This window comes from Bos indicus x Bos taurus, chromosome 9 (assembly GCF_003369695.1).
Source record: "Bos indicus x Bos taurus breed Angus x Brahman F1 hybrid chromosome 9, Bos_hybrid_MaternalHap_v2.0, whole genome shotgun sequence".
NCBI classification, from domain to species: Eukaryota; Metazoa; Chordata; class Mammalia; order Artiodactyla; family Bovidae; genus Bos; species Bos indicus x Bos taurus.
In genome coordinates, this window is record NC_040084.1 from 69,465,039 (window position 1) to 69,479,022 (window position 13,984).

Below are 13,984 nucleotides of genomic sequence, written 5' to 3' on the forward strand. Positions count from 1 at the left end.
GATGGACAGGGAGACCTGGCATACTGCAATCCATGGGGTCACAAAGAGTCAGACATGACTGAGCAACTGAACTGAACTGATCTGCATATCTGAGGTATCAATATTTTTCTCAGCAATCTTGATTCCTGTTTGTGCTTCATCCAGCCCAGCATTTTGGATGATGTACTCTGCATGTAAGTTTAATAAGCAGGGTGACAATATACAGCCTTGATGTACTTCTTTTCCTATTTGGAACCAGTCTGTTGTTCCCTATGTGTCTCTAACTGTTGCTTCTTGACCTGCATATGGGTTTCTCAGGAGGCAGGTAAGGGGGTCTGATATTTTATCTTTTTAAGAATTTCCACAGTTTGGTGTGATTCATACGGTCAAAGGCTGTAACCACAGTCAATTAAATACAGATAGCTAATAATATTATCCCACAAGTTGTCAGGAGTTGACTATTGTTCCCCAAAACCCATGTCCACCCAGAGTCTCAGAATGTGACCTTATTGGAAACGACATCTTTGCAGACAGAATTCTTGAAGGTCTCCAGATGAAATCACACTGGATTTAGAGTGAGCCTAAATCCAAAGACCTGTCTTTTAAGAGAAAGGTGAAACAGATCTGCACACAGAGAGACACAGAAGAATGCCACATGAAGACTAAGGCAGAATTATGCTGCCACAAGCCAAGGAAGGCCAGAAGGTACCAGAAGCTAGAGGAGACAAGGAAAAATTCTCCCCAAGAGTCATTGTAGGGAGTCTTGCCGATGTCTCAATTTTGGACTTCTGGTCTCCAGAACTGTGACAGCATAAATTTCTGTTGCCTTAAGCCACCAAGTTAGTGGTGATTTGTTCTGACAGCCGTATGACACTAATACAAGGGTGCAAACAGGCTTCCATGTCCAAGATTACACTGTAATTATTGAAAGTTTTTAAGCTGCAGCTGAATCATTACGATTCAGCTTTGTTGCACAAATTTTTTGCAACAGTTTTTCTTCACTCATTTTTAGAAAGAAAAACAAAGATAGATGTCTCATGGTTCTTGCTGCCCACTTTAGCAGCATTTGAGGGAAGATTTTTACACATTTGTAATATACTAAAAAAAAAAAAAAAAAAGAAAGGAACCAAACCAAACCAAATTCTGTTAATTTATTTTAAACATAACAAGATGTTGTAGAATTAGAAAAATATTCTTTTGTCTCTGACTTTATTCCCAGGCTGGTGTGGCCTGATTTTCACAGGTTCAAGAATGAATTCAGGTTTTAGAATGCCTGCATATTAGGCAGTGGGGAGGTTCTCTTTTAGAATAGGAAAGTACAAATGTGAAATTCAGCACAGGGCCTTGGAGGAGGCTGTGATAAGTGGCTTCACTATTTTTAGTATCTTTGCCTTTGCAGAGATGGGAAAATAATCAATAATACACATTATAGTTTTCTCAACTTGCTTCAAACCCAGCTGTTTTTTTTTTCAAAGGGTCTTGTCCTGAGGAAGAAAACAAAATAAAGCATAATTGAGCTTAAGAGTCAAGTCACAAATGGTGTTCTCTTCCATAAAGCTTTGGTGTGTTGGGTAGTGAGGAAAAGCTTATTAACTTCATGGTCAACTCCAGTAGAACTATGCCCCTAACATCTTCCATTGGAAACTGTAGATACACTCTGCTAAGTTGTAGACTGAAGGTGAGGCCAAGAGAAAACCAATCATAAAGTGTGAGATGCATTACTGCTTAATACCTTTTATAGACATAAGGCAACTGTTCCTGAAAAGATACATTTGCAATGTGAAAAAGCACTTAAAAAGATGACCCTATGGATTATCATATAGTTTAGATTTCCTGTCTTCTTGGAGAATCTTAAATTGAAGAAATTTTCCATTGAGCTTAACCTGAAAGCTAACGGCACAAGAATTCAGATTTGGTAACTGTCAATGACAGTTCATTTTCTTTCTCAGAAGAAACTAATCCTGTGGATACCTTGATCTTGAATTTCTAGCCTCCAGGCTGGGAGAAAATAAATTTCTGTTGTTTAAACCACCCAGTCCAGAGTACTATGTTATGGTAGCCCTGGCAAACTAATATAAGCAAACAATCAGCTCTCGCCAGGAATGAACAGTAATTCCACACTCCAAAGAAAATAAATATTTTCCTGGAGAAGTCAAAAGCAAAATCTGCTCAGAATTAGCTCTGGCCACACACACACGCACACACAAATACACTTTAGCAAAATGAACACTTTCTTTTCAGTTTACAACATCTGTTCTTCCAGCTGTTTAACAATTTTCTCAAAGACCCACGTGTACTACTTTAAATTAAATTTGTAAATAAAAGGAGTGAGGTGTGTGTCGGAGCAGGAAGGGGACTCGAAGCACACTGGGGAGACAGATTGCACCAGCTGAAGCCTGTTGAACCTCAGCCTTAGCCGGTGGCCTATCAAACTTCTAAACATAGTGCTTCTGGAATCTTCCATGGGACCCAAAGAGTTGCTCAGCTGACTCTGAACTCCATTCATTAACATCATTTATTTTCCCTTTTATTTCACACTGCCTTTCATTCCCACTCCCTAGAGAAATGTGTGTGCATGCATGTGTGTAGGCTCAAATCCTTACTGAAGTTTTATGAAGGGAGAGGCTGGCTACATTGCTAATGACTACAAAACACACCTGCTCCAGAAGTGCATGGAGAGAAACAATGATGACATGCCTTCCTGAAACAGCAGAATTTTCCTGGGTGAAAAGCAAAGTACTTTTCAAGACCATGTTTAAGGTCCCCTTTAACTTTCAAAATTCTCCAAGCCAGGCTACAGCAATACGTGAACCATGAACTTCCTGATGTTCAAGCTGGTTTTAGAAAAGGCAGAGGAACCAAACATCAAATTGCCAACATCTGCTGGATCATCAAAAAAACAAGAGAGTTTCAGAAAAACATCTATTTCTGCTTTATTGACTATGCCAAAGGCTTTGACTGTGTGGATTACAATAAACTGTGGAAAATTCTTCAAGAGATGGGAATCCCAGACCACCTGACCTGCCTCTTGAGAAATCTGTATGCAGGTCAGGAAGCAACACTTAGAACTGGACATGGAACAACAGACTGGTTCCAAATAGGAAAAGGAGTTCATCAAGGCTGTATATTGTCACCCTGTTTATTTAACTTCTATGCAGAGTACATCATGAGAAACGCTGGACTGGAAGAAACACAAGCTGGAATCAAGATTGCCGGGAGAAATATCAATAACCTCAGATATGCAGATAACACCACCCTTACGGCAGAAAGTGAAGAGGAATTAAAAAGCCTCTTGATGAAAGTGAAAGTGGAGAGTTAAAAAGTTGGCTTAAAGCTCAACATTCAGAAAACGAAGATCATGGCATCCGGTCCCATCACTTCATGGGAAATAGATGGGGAAACAGTGGAAACAGTGTCAGACTTTAGTTTTTTGGGCTCCAAAATCACTGCAGATGGTGACTGCAGCCATGAAATTAAAAGACGCTTACTCCTTGGAAGGAAAGTTATGACCAACCTGGATAGCATATTCAAAAGCAGAGACATTTCTTTGCCAACAAAGGTCCGTCTAGTCAAGGCGATGGTTTTTCCAGTGGTCATGTGTGGATGTGAGAGTTGGACTGTGAAGAAGGCTGAGCGCCATAGAATTGATGCTTTTGAACTGTGGTGTTGGAGAAGACTCTTGAGAGTCCCTTGGACTGCAAGGAGATCCAACCAGTCCATTCTGAAGGAGATCAGCCCTGGGATTTCTTTGGAAGGAACGATGCTAAAGCTGAAACTCCAGTACTTTGGCCACCTCATGTGAAGAGTTGACTCATTGGAAAAGATTCTGAACCTGGGAGGGATTGGGGGCAAGAGGAGAAGGGGACAACAGAGGATGAGATGGCTGGATGGCATCACTGACTCGATGGACGTGAGTCTGAGTGAACTCCGGGAGTTGGCGATGGACAGGGAGGCCTGGCGTGCTGCGATTCATGGGGTCGCAAAGAGTCGGACACGACTGAGCGACTGAACTAAACTGAACTTTCAAATATTATATCTCTGCATATAATCGTGGGTAAATGCCTTTCACTTTGCTCCTCTCCTCACCCTATTTGCAGAGAGAATGAATTAGGAGCATGGCTGGTTAGGAAACCATTCTTGTTCATGTTGTTGGAAGGGAAAAGGGGTGTGAAGCCCCAAACAAATTAGCAGGCCCTAATAGTGATCAGCATTGAGGCTGCTCTCCGTGAAATTTGGAGGGAGGCTGTGCTTAGTGAAGGTGGCCGTGGGCTGCAACAGACTAGCCTTGGGAGGCCTCACTGCTGTTTGCCCGTGGGACAATTTGAGTGGAGAAAAAGCAAGTTGTCCTAATAGTTTCTTTATAAACATGCAAGTGTGCATGCTAAGTTGCTTCAGTCATTTCTGATTCTGTGCAACAGCATGGACTGTAGCCCACCAGGCTCCTCTGTTCATGGGATTCTCCAGGCAAGAATACTGCTTGCTGCTGCTGCTGCTGCTAAGTCGCTTTAGTTGTGTCCAACTCTGTGCGACCCCACAGACGGCAGCCCACCAGGCTCCTAAGTCCCTGGGATTCTCCAGGCAAGAACACTGGAGTGGGTTGCCATTTCCCTCTCCAATGCACAAGGATGAAAAGTGAAAGTGAAGTCTCTCAGTTGTGCCCGACTCCTAGCGACCCCATGGACTGCAGCCTACCAGGCTCCTCCGTCCATGGGACCCTCCAGGCAAGAGCACTGGAGTGGGTTGCCATTGCTCCAGATAAAAGGCTGAATACTAAACAGGGTATAAAATGACTGATTTTCTTTTCAGCCATAGGCGCATTTTGCTACAGTTTCCCTAGCTGAACTTGAAGTCTGAGAGTTTATTTCTAAAGATGTCCCCCCCACCCCCGTGGCTCTCATGTATTTATAAATATGCAGATAGTATGGCATGTCCCTGAAGAACCCTGTGTCCTTTTCTCATGATTAGAACTGAAAGACAAGCCAAAGGATTTTGAATGTAAATTCTTTGCCTTTTCATAGAATAAGCGCCTTTCAGTTTGACTTCTTTGATCAAAAAGTCAAGCTGTTATTAAACAGTGATTGTTGATAGTCTAAACAAGGAGGGAGAAGTATCTAGAATCACTAAATGTTTAAAAAATATGAATCATTGAAAAAAATGTTGACGGAAACAGATACCTTGAATCCTCAAAGTCACTGGAACAGAATTGTTGTGAATTCAAACAGGTGTAATTCCACAAAAAAAGGTCTGTGAGGGTGCATTTCAGCTCCACAGCAACACCTCCAATAGAAGCAAACAGGTTACTTGTTTAGCCAACTTGGATATGGGACAATGTTGTCTGTTCATACACATGCAGCAGGAGGCCTGATTCTCACATTGCAAACACCGACTTGGGAACCAGGGAAAGTCATCTTCGAAGGTGGGACATGCAGTCCGAATTGTCTACCAGTGAGAGTGGCGCAGCAACTGGTGAGGGCACGCAGCACGTGGTCAGCAGGGACACAGCTTGGGCTCTAGGATGCAGCACATCCCTGCAGAGTTGGGGCTAGTCCACACCCAGGGAGCTGGCAAAACAGAGAAGGGACATTCAGGGTAGAGGGAGGGAGGAGACTCAAATTCTTATGTGTAAAATGAGGACACTGGATCATATTGGTGTTTCCTAAACTATGAGTCATAAAAATCCGATTCTAGAGGTAAGTTTAAGAATTCGGATTTACCCTATCAAGCTACCAACAGTATTCTTCACAGAGCTAGAACAAATAATTTCACAATTTGTATGGAAATACAAAAAACTTCGAATAGCCAAAGCGATCTTGAGAAAGAAGAATGGAACTGGAGGAATCAACCTACCTGACTTCAGGCTCTACTACAAAGCCACAGTTATCAAGACAGTATGGTACTGGCACAAAGACAGAAATATTGATCAATGGAATAAAATAGAAAGCCCAGAGATAAATCCACGCACATATGGACACCTTATCTTTGACAAAGGAGGCAAGAATATACAATGGATTAAAGACAATCTCTTTAACAAGTGGTGCTGGGAAATCTGGTCAACCACTTGTGAAAGAATGAAACTGGACCACTTTCTAACACCATACACAAAAATAAACTCAAAATGGATGAAAGATCTAAACGTAAGACCAGAAACTATAAAACTCCTAGAGGAGAACATAGGCAAAACACTCTCCGACATACATCACAGCAGGATCCTCTATGACCCACCTCCCAGAATATTGGAAATAAAAGCAAAAATAAACAAATGGGACCTAATTAACCTTAAAAGCTTCTGCACATCAAAGGAAACTATTAGCAAGGTGAAAAGACAGCCTTCAGAATGGGAGAAAATAATAGCAAATGAAGCAACCGACAAACAACTAATCTCAAAAATATACAAGCAACTCCTACAGCTCAACTCCAGAAAAATAAATGACCCAATCAAAAAATGGGCCAAAGAACTAAATAGACATTTCTCCAAAGAAGACATACAGATGGCTAACAAACACATGAAAAGATGCTCAACATCACTCATTATCAGAGAAATGCAAATCAAAACCACTATGAGGTACCATTTCACACCAGTCAGAATGGCTGCGATCCAAAAGTCTACAAGCAATAAATGCTGGAGAGGGTGTGGAGAAAAGGGAACCCTCTTACACTGTTGGTGGGAATGCAAACTAGTACAGCCACTATGGAGAACAGTGTGGAGATTCCTTAAAAAACTGGAAATAGAACTGCCTTATGATCCAGCAACCCCACTGCTGGGCATACACACTGAGGAAACCAGAAGGGAAAGAGACACGTGTACCCCAATGTTCATCACAGCACTGTTTATAATAGCCAAGACATGGAAGCAACCTAGATGTCCATCAGCAGATGAATGGATAAGAAAGCTGTGGTACATATACACAATGGAGTATTACTCAGCCATTAAAAAGAATACATTTGAATCAGTTCTAATGAGGTGGATGAAACTGGAGCCTATTATGCAGAGTGAAGTAAGCCAGAAGGAAAAACATAAATACAGTATACTAACGCATATATATGGAATTTAGAAAGATGGTAACAATAACCCGGTGTACGAGACAGCAAAAGAGACACTGATGTATAGAACAGTCTTATGGACTCTGTGGGAGAGGGAGAGGGTGGGGAGATTTGGGAGAATGGCAATGAAACATGTAAAATATCATGTAGGAAACGAGTTGCCAGTCCAGGTTCGATGCACGATGCTGGATGCTTGGGGCTGGTGCACTGGGACGGCCCAGAGGGATGGTATGGGGAGGGAGGAGGGAGGAGGGTTCGGGATGGGGAACACATGTATACCTGTGGCGGATTCATTTTGATATTTGGCAAAACTAATACAATTATGTAAAGTTTAAAAATAAAATAAAAAAAAAGAATTCAGATTTAGTAAGTTAAATAGGATTTTTTACTTCTGTACTTTTTGGATTTAGTATATTAACGATATTGTGACTTCCTACCCCCCCCTCAGTGCAGATAAGACTCCAAGGGACAGTGCTGAACAGATTAGCTTATTGTCTGTGATTCCTGGGATAGGATGAGTCCAGGAAACACGGGAGTGGGGGAAAGAGAGAGATCCTTGGCTCCTGCCTTCAGAATGCCCTCCATGCCTTCCAAAGAGTAGGGGAAGTGGAAGGGTTCTTCGGTGTATTTGCAGTGATGTCAGGGGTTATCAATTTACAAAAACAAATGACACCAAACTTTTCTAATTAAGGTGAAACTTGTGTTTAGGTAGAGTGTGTACAGACCTGTGATGTATTGCTTTAGGGGCTGAAAAGTTAACTCCACTGCCTCAAAAGTCTTTAGCTACTAACAATGAATCCCTTAATTCCAGTCATGTTCTTTGCATCTTGTTAAAATGCAATATAATGCAATACCTCAGGAGAGACAGAGAACCCTGAAACCTGCTATCATAAAAGTGTTTGGAGCTGGGACTTCCCTGGTGGTTCAGTGGCTAAGACTCCACACTTCCAGTGCAGCGGACCTGCGTTTGATCCCTAGTCAGGGAACTAGATGCCATATGGTGCAGTCAAATAAATAGATTTTTAAAAAAGTGTAAGAAGCTGACTCGGTCAGATCATTTTCTGAGGGAAGAGCTTGATTAAAAATATAGAAAGAAAGAAAGTATAAAAAACTGGAATATTTGTTAGCATAGAGAAAAGGAAGCAGAAAGGGGATTGTAGAAATGGTGTAAGAGTGTTTCAGATTTTATTTAGTTGCACTGTCTCAGGTTGGCTTCCTCAGAAACAGTGCCTGAAACAAGGATTCTTGTGGAAGAGATTTGTTGAGGGAATACTCTCAGGAGAAAGAAAAATTGGGAAAGCAAGAACTGACAGGAGAGGAAGGCTACTTGAGAAAAGTTCTCCTGCAGACTAGTATCACCCGGGCCCCACAGGATGCTCTGGGCCACAACTGTCCCACAGAGTTTTTCTCACAGGGAGGCAGAGCCCAGCCTTTGTGTCTCCGTGTCAGACAGTCTTTGGTTGCCAGCAGTTGCATCCCTTCCCGGGGTGGGGCACAACCTTCCTGACAGGACACTGTCACTCAGTTGAGACAGCTGTGCTTGGGAAGAGGGCAACCATCACTACCTCCAAGGCCAATGCTTCCAGCAGCTGGGACGTGGGTGCTGCGGTCAGCTGATGGGGATCTGGGCGGGACCCCAGCTGCACCCACAACACGCATGCTCAGAATTGACTAGCCTAAGAAAATTCCACGTAACTGAAATAGCTTGTGAAATTCCTCATATCCCTCCTTCTCTTGGAGTCCTGGATGTTGAGTAAACATCTTCTCTGGTGATGAGAGGTTGACATTTCCTTGAGGGAACTTGAACAGCACTCTAAGCTTTTCTCTCAGTTCCAGTAATTATTAATTAAGGTTAAATGCTTTGTGATTTTTTCCCGTCTGTCTAGGTTATTTTTCTTTCTTTCAATCAAAAGGATTTTTTTAAAAAAGGTCCCTTGGCAGGTCTATATTTCCTTGAGCAATAGTAAAATTTATATTCCCAAAAGGTGGAGGGGGGGTGGTATTAGTCCTTTCAAAAGAGAAGCTAATTTCATGGCATTCATTTTTTTCTCACTGATCTGCCCACAAAATAAGAAACCAACCAACCAACCAAACCAAAAAACACAAAGAAAAGGAAAACCTCTGTCTTTCAGAATTTCTTTACCAGAAAGCAATTCTAGACCAATTTCAAGGAGATTTCAAGGTAATCCTGTATAATTCTTAGAATAAGCAGAGTAGTGTACTTCTGATTGTAAAGGTAATTTAATTAATTTGCCTAATAATTATTACTTAGCTACAAAGGCTTTCAAGCATATGCCTTGGAGAACTGTTAGGGCTTAGGTTTTCTCTTTTAAAAGCCTCCAGTTTGCTGTTTCTAAGTATTTATCAAAAGACAGGGGATGTTATGCTCAATCCATCCCCCTGTTTCTGCTGGTGTTTGATAGTTTATTTGGATGATCTGTGTATTTTGGTCACACTTTTAGTTCTCCTGAAAATTCATCAGGGGAAAGTCTGTGAACATTTCTGGAAAATTTTATCAAAAACTGTATGCTTTCTGGAAGCACAAGCACAGAGCCAGGAATCACAGCAAAGTCTAGGTCAATATGAAGACAAAAGACACTCCTTACATGTCTCTGTGAAGAGGGTTTGTCCATCACTCTCTTTGGATTATATGATTCTTTTTTAAAAAGGTATTTTTAATTGGAGCACAGTTACTTTACAATATGTGTTGGTTTCTGCCATACAACGTGAATCAACCATAAGCATACATATGTCCCCTCCCCCTTGAATCGCCCCTCTCCCTAATTTTCTTTTATCACCCAAGAACCTTGCATACAAGAGGCACTTAAATTATAAAACTCCACTTCTTTCTGCCTGCTGGTCAGATGGTGTGTGTGTATATTGCAGAAATGATGTCATGTGGCAAAAACTGTTACTTTGTGATCTTTCTGTTCTTTGTGACTTATTTATAAAATCTATGCTTTTGATTTTCCAGGCTTTGGCACTATATTCAAAGATCAGCCCTTAGAATTCCAAAAATAATATTCCCCACATACTCCCACCCTGCCAGAAGAAAACTCTCCTATTTTCTCTCTCAAAAAAAGCCTGGCTTATGTAAACAAAAACAGTGCTATGGCTTCCAAGCAATTGGGGTCTGCTGTGAATTTACGAAACCCATGCAGCAATTTACTTGACTAAAGGCTCCCTCCCCTGGAAAGCAATGTCTATCTAAGCATTCCGGGGAAAGCCAGACTGCAGCCTGAATGGTGGGAATGTGCAAGGAAGAGCAGGAACGGCAGCTTCCTAATGTGGGTGAATTCAATACTATCAGCAGAAATCGAATGTCGTGGAAATAGCTAGAGAGTTCCAGCAGGTGTGGGGAACTGGAAGTCGTCCTCACCAGCTGGCAGCACATCTCACTGGAAGATGACACAGCCCAGTGACTCGGTCTTCATCCCTCTTATGTGTCAGAGAGAAACAGAGGTCCACAGATATAATCACTGTCAATTTTCTTCCTTAATCCCCACTTCTAAACGAACCTCGGTTAGCATACATTCTTTCCTTTTTCTCTTCTGACTCAAATGATGAATAGTTCCTATTTCTGTCTAATGGCAAGCTTGAAAATGTCTAGTTGTCTGTTAGGACGTGACGTAAATGTCCTCTCTCCTGTGACTTCTTGACTGGTTCAGCGTCTGTCACATCTGTCGCTTGCTTCTGTGCTCCTCTGTCTTGGCCCTGCTGTCCCTGCTCTGGGTCTCTAGACACATCTCTCCCTCCCTCTGGAACATGAGCTACTCAAGCATGGAGACTGCTTCACTTGTTTTTATCTTCAGATACTTGTATAAGATGCATGCTCCTTATAGGATTATAGAATAAATGATAGATTAGACACATGCTTCAAGGAAATTAATATGAGAAGGCTGCATAAAATGGACAGGAGAATGGAAAAATTGGAGATGATGATAACTATTGTAATAATCTAGTTGATAGGTGATGGGCATTTAAATACACAGAAGTGACAGGTAGTAGGGCCATGCTGCAGACATGTAAGGAGGGGATTGGAGTCAGGGGTGATTGCAGGTTTGGGGGGCCATTGACAGATCATGATAATATACATTTATTCACCAGGTATACAATGCCCCTTTTCAAGCCAGGCACTATTCTAGGGACTGGGGATGCAAAGATAAAAGAAATAAAACTAAAAATAAAAAGACTATAAATGTGGTAGAAGAATCAAATTTAAGAGGAGAATAAAATTAATATAGTCAATTGGTTTTAGCTTGTCAAATTTGACAGGTAGGAGGCAGTTGGAAACCTAGTCCTGGAGCTTTGGAAAGAGATCAGATACTTAGATAAATATTTGGAAGTATTTACACAAAGGAAATAGTTAATTTAGGATTCCCAAATTAACAAGGGTTAAGATTGTGGGAAGAATTAATGAGATGACATAGTCTTGTGAAATTTTAAAAATATACATTCTGAAACAAAAAATATCCTATAAACATTTGAGCAAGAGAAAGAGAGTTTACCTTTTTGGGGGAGCGCAAGCTAAGGTATACTAAGCCAGAAGCTAAGATAGTCTTTAGGACTGGTCACAAATATTCTGGGTTTCTCTTCCTTCTGGGAACACACTAGGATTATCCATCCTCAACCCTCTTTGAATGAGGTGAGACTGTGTGACTTGCACTGTTGAGTGGAGTGATGTGGTTGATTCCCAGCTGGAAACTTGAAGCGACAGAGCACGGTTGGCCTCCTGTGTGTTCATTAAAGAGCATGTTTAGATGAAGCCTTCCGTTAGGCTGGTCCCTGAGCAGAACCACTCTACTGATTTGGGTTGGACATGGAGCATAAGTGAAAAATAAACCTCTGTTATGTTAAGCCACCATGCTTTGAGATTTGTTTGTTACAGCATCACCCAAACTATTCTGAGTAATGCACAGCTTAACCTGTTCAAATATCCGTAGCACCTGAACATTCAGAGTCACAGGTTTCCTTCCATTTTATAGCCTTCCCATATCCTCATCCACATGGTTAAACATTATTTTCTAGCTCCACTTCTGCATTCCAGGCCTAAGGAAGAAACAAAGGGCAATCAGTTTACTTCTAGGGAAGTAAAGTTATAGTTAGTAGCTCTGTTGTGTCCGACTCTTTGTGACTCCACGGACTGTAGCCCACCAGGCTCCTCTGTCCATGGAATTCTGCAGGCAAGAATACTGGAGTGGGTTGCTATCTCCTTTTCCACGGGATCTTCCTGACCCATGGACTAGGTCTCCCACTTTGCAGGCAGATTCTTTACCATCTGAGCCAGTAAGTTAAAGTTGCACATATTGCTCTTTCTCACAATCCAGTCACAAAAATCTGGCCACAGGATCACATCTAATGGCATGGGAGACTGACAAAAGTCGTCACTAGCTTGGTGTCCTGTGTCATATTAAATCTAGGGGTGAGTGGGGTTGGTTCTATTACTAAAAAGAGGACAATTGATGCTGGGGACAACTTAGAGTGTCTGCCTAGGTGGCACATGGGTAAAGAGTCTGCTTGCCAATGCAGGAGACATGGGTTCAATCTCTGGGTCAGGGTGATCCTCTGGAGAAAGAAATGGCCACCCACTCCAGTATTCTTGCCTGCAGAATCCCAGGGACAAAGGAGACTGGTGGGCTACAGTCCATGGGGTCGCAAAGAGTCACACAACTGAGTGACTGAGCACAACACACACACCATAGGGTACATGACATGCTTAAAAAACTGAAGTGTCGTGTAGCTATGGCTGGAGAATCTAGTGAGACGTGGATGTGGAGGATGGCTCAAGAAGAGGCACCAGAGGTAAACGGGGTTGAGATCAAGACAGGCTTCCAAGATTCACTGAAATGTGATGGAAAGAACTAAAGAGTTTTTTTTTTTTTTTTTCTGTGAGACAGATTTTATTTATTTATTTTTTTATAAAAAAATTAATTTTTATGGAGTATAGTTGATTTACCATGCCATGTTAATTTCTGCTGTACAACAAAGTGAATCACTTACACATATACATATATCACCCTCTGTTTTAGATTCTTTTTCCATACAGGTCATTACCTTTTTTAGATCCTTCTCTGTCTGGTTTTTTTTTTTTTCTTTTTTTTTTTTAATTTTATTTATTTTAAACTTTACATAATTGTATTAGTTTTGCCAAACATCGAAATGAATCCACCAAGAGTTTTTAAGTGGGGAAGTAACACAGTAGCTTTGCAGTTAAGAATATTCTTCTGGTTGCAGGAAGGAGAACACACTGAAGGGCAGCAGCAGCTTTCGTAGGATCCAGTGAGAGTGGTAGTCAGCCTCAGGCAGGGGCTCTGGCAATAGGAAGATGAAGCTGAATTCCACCATGCTGTGGGACACAGTCAAGAATTCTGGAGTTTTGGGTGAGGGACACAGGGGCTGAGGAAAGGGGAGAGTTAAAGATGTTCCAGAATTTCTGGCTTTAGGATTGAAGTGGATGAGCTGTCATTACCTGGAGGGAGAATTCTGGCAAGAAGATCAGGATAGTGGATTTTCCAGAGGCCTGGGGTAGAAGGTGGGGAGCCTGCAGATGGACTTCATCATAGTGGAGCCATATCTGAGTTCTTAAGTTAGGTAATGGTTTCATTAAAAAATAATAGTTTGCAACTTACTTCATTAGTTAGTTAGTTCAGTCACTCAATCGTGTACGACTCTTTGCAACCCCATGTACTGCAGCACAACAGGCTTCCCTGTCCATCATCAACTCCCAGAGCTTACTCAAAATCATGTCCGGAGAGTCGGTGATGCCGTCCAACCATTTCATCCTCTGTCATCCCCTTCTCCTCCCACCTTCAATCTTTCCCAGCTTCAGGGTCTTTTCCAATGAGTCAGTTCTTTGCATCAGGTGGCCAAGTATTGGAGTTCAGTTTCAGCATCAGTCCTTCCAATGATTATTCAGGACTGATTTCCTTTAGGATAGACTGGTTGGATCTCCTTGCAGTTCAAG

General features: G+C 41.7%; 1 long non-coding RNA gene across 3 annotated transcripts in view; it reads right to left on the reverse strand.

The window, feature by feature from the left end:
- Window positions 1–1,115: 1,115 nt before the first annotated feature.
- LOC113898422 overlaps window positions 1,116–13,984 on the reverse strand; it is a 123,714-nt gene continuing 110,845 nt past the window's right edge. For 2 of the 3 annotated variants that reach the window (XR_003512637.1, XR_003512640.1), the window contains 2 exons: window positions 5,154–5,540; window positions 1,116–1,463 (listed from right to left, as the gene is read on the reverse strand). This is a non-coding gene — a long non-coding RNA (uncharacterized LOC113898422). The remainder of the gene's footprint in view (window positions 1,464–5,153; window positions 5,541–13,984) is intronic. The other variant, XR_003512638.1, reaches the window with a different exon arrangement.